This window comes from Impatiens glandulifera, chromosome 1 (assembly GCF_907164915.1).
Source record: "Impatiens glandulifera chromosome 1, dImpGla2.1, whole genome shotgun sequence".
Classification (NCBI taxonomy): Eukaryota; Viridiplantae; Streptophyta; class Magnoliopsida; order Ericales; family Balsaminaceae; genus Impatiens; species Impatiens glandulifera.
The window spans coordinates 126393120-126400670 of NC_061862.1; positions in this window are offsets into that span (position 1 = coordinate 126393120).

A 7551-nucleotide genomic window follows, 5' to 3' on the forward strand; every position below is an offset into this window, starting at 1 on the left:
TCACGTCTAACTTTCACTAATTAGACTACCAGTCTAATTACAAATATATTAGAATACACGTCTAACTCCGATGAGTTAGACTGTACGTCTAATTCCATTAGACTTACGTCTAATTCCATGTATTCATTAGACTTGTGTCTAATTCTTTACGTCTATTAGACTACACGTCTAACTCCGATGAGTTAGACTGTACGTCTAATTCTATTAGACTTACGTCTAATTCCGTGTATTCATTAGACTTGCGTCTAATTCTATACATCTATTAGACTACACGTCTAACTCCGATGAGTTGGACTGTACGTCTAATTCTATTAGACTTACGTCTAATTCCGTGTATTCATTAGACTTGTGTCTAATTCTTTACGTCTATTAGACTACACGTCTAACTCCGATGAGTTAGAATGTACGTCTAATTTTATTAGACTTACGTCTAATTCCGTGTATTCATTAGACTTGCGTCTAATTCCTTACATCTATTAGACTACACGTCTAACTCCGATGAGTTGGACTGTATGTCTAATTCTATTAGACTTACGTCTAATTCCGTGTATTCATTAGACTTGTGTCTAATTCTTTACATCTATTAGACTACACATCTAACTCCGATGAGTTAGACTGTACGTCTAATTCCGTGTATTCATTATACTTGCATCTAATTCATTTCATCTATTATACTACACGTCTAACTCCGATGAGTTAGACTGTGCGTTTAATTTTATGCGAATGAAAATTAAAACCGGTCTAATGACTCTCATTAGATCCAAGTCTAATAACGCATTGTCTCAATACACCTGTATCAAAACTCATAAGTTATTTCATCATCAAAATACCAGTGGTTAAATTATTTCAACACTTAGTCAAAATAATTTGACCCAACAAAGTGCGAAAACCATTTCCCGAGTATCATCAAACTAAAAACTATAAGAAACTCTGGTCAATACATTTGTATATGTATGTTATTTTATGGATTTTTAGAAATTAATTGGCGACTCGGTTTCAAATAAATAACATTTTTCTATAAAAATCAAATTATAATTTGATTACTGCAAATTCCCAGATTATTTAAAATTGAACCCCAAATTAATTATTTTTAATAAATTTTAAAAGCTATTAGAGATCATTTGAAATTTTTTTAAATAATTTTTTAATATGCAAACCGAGGTTGAAATCTCGAACTTCAAGTTTTTCGGAGACAAGTATTTTCCGAGGGTTATAAAATTGGTTGTGCATGGAGGACGATGAGAGCGATATATCATGAATTTCTAGACTTTCGGGTGTAGGAACATTGTTTCCTTTTCTGTTTAGGTTTTTCTTACAAGTCTCTGATCAAGATTGTCAAACGAAGAAGTTGGGTGTAAGTGTTAAAAGACTTCTCATTTTCATTATGAGTTGTTTTATGAGTTGTTTTGAAGAAATATGCAATGTTGCAATTTATTCAATGATTATTTAGGTTTGACTTACAATTTTTTTTATTAAGATTGTCAGAAGAAGAAGTTGTGGGTAAGTGTTGAAAGCCTTTTTATTTTCTTTATAATTTGTAAATTTCATTATGAAATGTTCTTGAAAAAAATCTGCAATGTTGCAATTTATTTAATGCTAATTAAGGTTTGTCTTACCAGACTTTCATGAAGATTGTAAGAAGAAGATGTGGGTAAGTGTTGAATGCCTTTTCATTTTCATTGTCGTTTATAAATTTCATTAGAGGAAGGATAAACTCAACGAGAGAAAATTCAAGAATCTGATGTGGCCTGCCATTTAATCCCCACATCCTGAAAGCGTTTCTTTCGGGTCCCAAAAACGCTCATTTTGGGAAAAAATTGTCCCGAAATTGTCGTTTCGGGACCTAAAATGGTCGTTTCGGGACTCAAAATGACGGTTTCGGGACATTTTGAAGCCGTTTCGGAACCAAAATAAGCGATTCGGATCATTTTTCATTTCATTATGAATTGTTTTTGAAGAAATCTACAATGTCCTAATTTATTTTTTATTTCATTATGAATTGTTTTTGAAGAAATCTACAATGTCCTAATTTATTCAATGATTATTTCTGATCTGATGATTGTGTTTACTTTTATATTTGGAAGTTATCTGAATTAGTTTCAAGGAATTAAAATGAAGGTCGGATATCAAACATCCAAATCCAAAATTTAACACCATGTTTATTTGTTTGTTTGTTTTTCTTGTATGTGAGGAGATGGTTTACCTATGATCGATTTAGCGTAGCATTTGGCATTCTTCGCGTCTTCTTTTGCTTGTCGGAGGATCTGTTCAATCGGTTGTGTGTGGAGGACGATGAGAGTGATAGAGCATTGATTTCTCACAGTTTTTTTTACTTTTGGGTTTTCAAACTTTGTTTCCTTTGTTGTTTAGATTTGGCTTACAAGTCCTTGATCAAGATTGTCAGAAGAAGAATTTGTGTGTAAGTGCTGACAGATTTTCATTCTCATTATAAATTATTTTCGAAGAAATATCTAATTTCGTAATTTATTCAATGTTTATTTATGTTTGGCTTACAAGTCATTGATCAATATTTTTAGAAGAAGAAGCTATGTGAAAGTGCTGAAAGCCTTTTTATTTTCGTTGTAGTTTGTAAATTTCATTATGAACTATTCTTGAAGAAATCTGCAATTTCTCAATTTATTCAATAATTATTAAGGTTATGCTTACAAGTCTTTGATCAAGATTATTAGAAGAAGAAGTTGTGTAAGTGTTGAAATCCTTTTCATTTTCAATGCAGTTTGTAAGTTTATTATGAACTATTTTTGAAGAAAATTTGCAATGTCACAATTTGTTCCATGATTATTTGCTGATTTGATTATTGTGTTTGGTTTATAACTTTTTTTTCTTAATATATATATATATACTCCATTTTCGTAGATTCGTTTTTATTTTACTAACAAACTTGAGATCGTTATGCCAAGGTAACACTTTTTCCAATATTTTTACATGTTTCTTTATTATATATATGACTTCTTTGTGGGTTCTCTAGGGTCAATTTTCATAAAATTTGTATTTTTAAATGATTGCCTCGTGAATTGATAAACAAAATCTTTGAGCGAGTTTTGAATGAAGACCAAAAAAATTTACGGGACACTCTTGGTAATGTAAGTTTATATCATTTTTGTTGGTTATTGTCATTGTGTTTTAAAAAAAAATTATACAATAATTATATATTTAGGTGTGTTGTTAACATAATGTCTACTTCCTTCTAAATTGTGTTATAAATTTTTTATTTTTCTATATCGATGTACTCAAGGGAGTTTTATGCAGAAAATTTATCTTTTACTTATGTATAAGGAGCTACCATTTCTTAGCTATTCTCAAAGATTTTTCTTAAATTTAATTTGTTTGATCGGGAATCGGTATGCTGGATTTCTCTACGGTTTTGATATGCTCTTCAACCTTGGGTTGCGAGGTTCGAGGCCTATGAAACTTGTGGAGATCGTCCTTGTAAATTCTAAGGAGTTCTTCAATATATAATAGATATGTGTAGAATTGCACACAAAGAACCATCTGAAAGGGATATAATATAGGAAATTGCTTTCTTTGTTGGAGGAATTGCAAAGTTTACGAGGGTTGAGGTTAAAGAAGCTCTATTTAGTATTCAATTGGTTGGTTGAGGGTAAAGACGTTACTGATGGGATTCTGGAGTTTATCAAGAACAGGGAGATGTTAAAGAAATGCAATACAACGGTCTTAACCTTGATCCCAAAACTGCGGTACCCGAGAAAGTACAAGATTTCATACCAATTTTCTGCTATAATGTGATTTATAAAATAATTTCAAAAATCATTTCTAAACGATTTAAAAATGTCATAGGAAAATTATAAATCTTAATCAATTTGCATTCATCCCCGTTAGGACAATCTCTCATAATATTATTCTCATGTAGAGCCTTTTAAAAGGCTACGGGTAAAAGAAAATATCTCCGAGAGTGGCTTTCAAAATAGATATCAAAAAGCTTTCGACTGTGTTAGATGGGAAGTCATTCGGGACTTTCTGGTTGTATCTGATTTTACTATGATTTTTATTGAATGGATTATACAATGAGTTTCATCATCCTACTTTGTTGTTAGCGTCAATGGAGTCCACGGAGGCTATTTCAATGGTGAAAACGGGGTAAGGCAAGAGGACCCTCCTCTCTTCTTACCTTTTCGTAGCTATCATGGTGATCTTTGAGAGCATTTTCATGATGTTCCGAAGGAATCGTCCATACATTTTTTACCCATTTTGTGAGGTAGAGGAGGTAACCCATTTATGCTTTGCTGACAATTTGTTCATTCTCGCGCACACAGACATTGATTCCATTAAAACTATTAGGGTTGCACTAACGTTCTTTTCTGAGGTTACAAGTTTAACTATTAATGAAAGAAAAAGTGTGGCATTTAATGGAGGCGTGAAGGACGAAACAAAGTAGGACATCTTCAACATCATGGGCAACAAGGAATGTAGTTTTCCCGTAAGGTACATAGGAATTTTGTTTACCGCGAAGTAGATTGAGATCTCACACTACAAGCCGCTGATTGAAAAGGTAAAAAACACGATATCTTGTTAGTCAGCGAAAAAACTTTCTTATGCAAGGAGAAACGAACTTATCAAAACCGTGGTCATGGGCATAGTTGGCTATTGGGCGCAGCAGATAGTCATTCCGAAGAAGGTAATGAAGGAGCTCGACACGCTGATGAGGAACTTTATCTGGGGCAGTAGCGGAAGAGGAGGAAAGAAAGTCAAATGGACCGCTCTCTGCAAACCGAAGGACGCGGGAGACATCAGCTTGAAGAACTGTATCGAGTGGAATAAGACTCTCACCTTCAAACATCTTTGGGCTTTGGAGCGCAATTAGGAGCCACTATGATCAAATGAGTGCATACGAGGTTTATGAAACACGAAACCAGCATCTGGACCTGCAAAATTCATGAAGGTATGAGCTAGTCTTTGAAAAAGATTTTTAAACTAAGAAGTGATATTGCAAATCTTTATGACATCTGCCTAGGGTACGAGAAAAACACTCTATTCTGGCATGACCGTTCGAAAACCAGCCTATCATCCACAAGGAGGAGTTTCAAAATACTCGTATCAGAAGAGACTGTACATAAGCGAAAATTAGAGACATTAAATACAAGAATATGGACTCACTCATGAGAAGAAATCCAGAAGGACAGAGGATACTTGATCATATAAGAAACATACAACTACACGACAGACCGGATATTCATGAATGGAAAGCTGAGGACAATGGGAAGCTGGTATTGAAGAAAATATGGGAGGTAACCTAGGAAAAAGCGCTGAAAGTATAATGGAATCCTCTTGTATGCTCAACAAAGATTATCCCTAGACACGAGTTCATCCTACGGCTCGCCTTCTAGGAAAGACTCAACACTCGTGATCGTATCAGCAAGTATATGAGTATCCCGGACACGAGCTGTCTTCAATGTAGAGGAAATGAAGAAACCATAGATCACCTATTAAGGAGCTTCTGTATTGCTTCAGAGCTTTGGGACAGATTCTATAAAAGCCTGGAGCTAATCAGTTTCCCGAACGAATGGAATAAATCAAAGAAATAGAACTACTCAAATCTAAGGGAAATAGATTTGTAACAAGCGTGTTCAAGTGCGGCTTTAGAGTAGTGGTGTATAACATTTGGCAAGAACACAATGCAAGGGTATATGGAAAAACCTACAGGAGCGTTGAAGATTTATGGAAAGATATTGTATCAGATTGTAGCGTCCTCGCAAGAACGTGTAGAATAATTCCAAGCACGGAGCATAATTGGAATTTCTGTAGGAACTGGAATTTACGGTTTTATAAACTCACTAGAATTGAAAATATTGTAATCAGATAATTCATTTACATTTTTAGCTTTTTAGCTTTTATTTAGAATGTTACGACTTCAAAATCATTCTAGGTCTGTCTAGAATTATCTCTTAATCTCGTGGTTTTTTTTTCATTTTTGGAAATTTTTAATGAAATGACGATAAGTCGTGTTTCCCAAAAAAAAGTTAAGGAGGTATAGGAAAAAATTTCGTCTTTTTCTCGTAAAATGAACTGTTTGTCTAGTTCTATTGAAGAGGAAATTGTGTACACTTATCGGTGAGGAACACTGGATGGCTAGGGTTTGCAAAATCAGGGAAATCAAAAAATATTTAATATGTCCGACTTGTGTGCTGGATGTGGAGATCTTCCCCATCAGATTCTTAACTTTTTAGTGGCTACTTCTAAAGTTATTTATTTTGCATAACTTGTTCTGTGAGGCGTTCTAATTTAATGTATATATTAAGTGTGTTCTTTTAAAAATTGTTAAAAACATTTAAACATTTTAGTTATGATTTTTCCATAATTTAATATTATGATTTTCTTTTCTGTTTTATAGGGTTAATTTTGTTATATTTTTATTTTTATTTTCTTTGGGAATGTGTATATACTTTTTCTTTTGGTTTATAATGACCATATATGTTTATACAATTTCTTTGTAGGTCCAACATTTCAAGATATATTTATCAACAAATTATTTTTAGATCCAACATTTGAAGATAGGTTTATCAAATAAATTGACTTCTTTGACAGTTGTTTGTCTGGTTAATGATATTATGTAATATTATCATGCCTTATATAAATACATAAAAATAAAAATTCACAATGAGGTATAAAATATTTTGACAATTATTTCGAAATAAAATTCAAAAGAACGTTATAGAAATGAATATATTTTATTGCCGACAAATAATAATTTTTTTTAATTTAGTTATTGCCAAACAAAATGTCGATTCAAGGAAAGAAGGCATGTCATAAACAGTGCTTTCGGCTAAAAAAATCACAAACTTTGTTACCTGTTTGTTTCTGTTGAATGCGAATGTATCGTTACTATCGGTCGTGCACACCAGTTAGATAAAGCTTTCGCTATTGTAAGAGTACGAATTGAACGCTTTCATAGACTAATATGATCAACAATAAGAGATAAAACAATGGATATGTTAGACGTGCAAATCTAGAGGTTGTTTATTATAATTATTATTGTTTACAAAAATTTAAGTGGACATCAATTTATGTTTCAGACCATCTAAGTTCTAGATTGAATTCAAGTACAAGTCCTTCTATTAATTGTAATTTTTCCTTTTCTTAAATTTGATATCTTATAGTATAATTTATTTAAAACAAATAAATGTATATATTCTTAACTTTTGTATGATTTTTCAAATTAATATTAAAAAATTCCTACTTAATTTTTATATGACCCTTTTTTTTATTCTTATTATAAATATATATATATATATTTTTTCTCCAATTAAATATATACTCTTTTATTATTAATTTTATATAAATATTTTCTCTTATTATATATATATATATATATATATATATATATATATATATATAGATATAAATATAAATATAAATATAAATATATTGAATTAAAATTATGTAAAAACTTGTTTTATACAACTAAGCTATCTTATAAGTATTGTTTAATAACATTCATTATTTATTTTCTTTATAAATTTCTTAATCAAATTCTTATTGAAATCTTTGAGACGGTCAAATGCAAATTTAAGA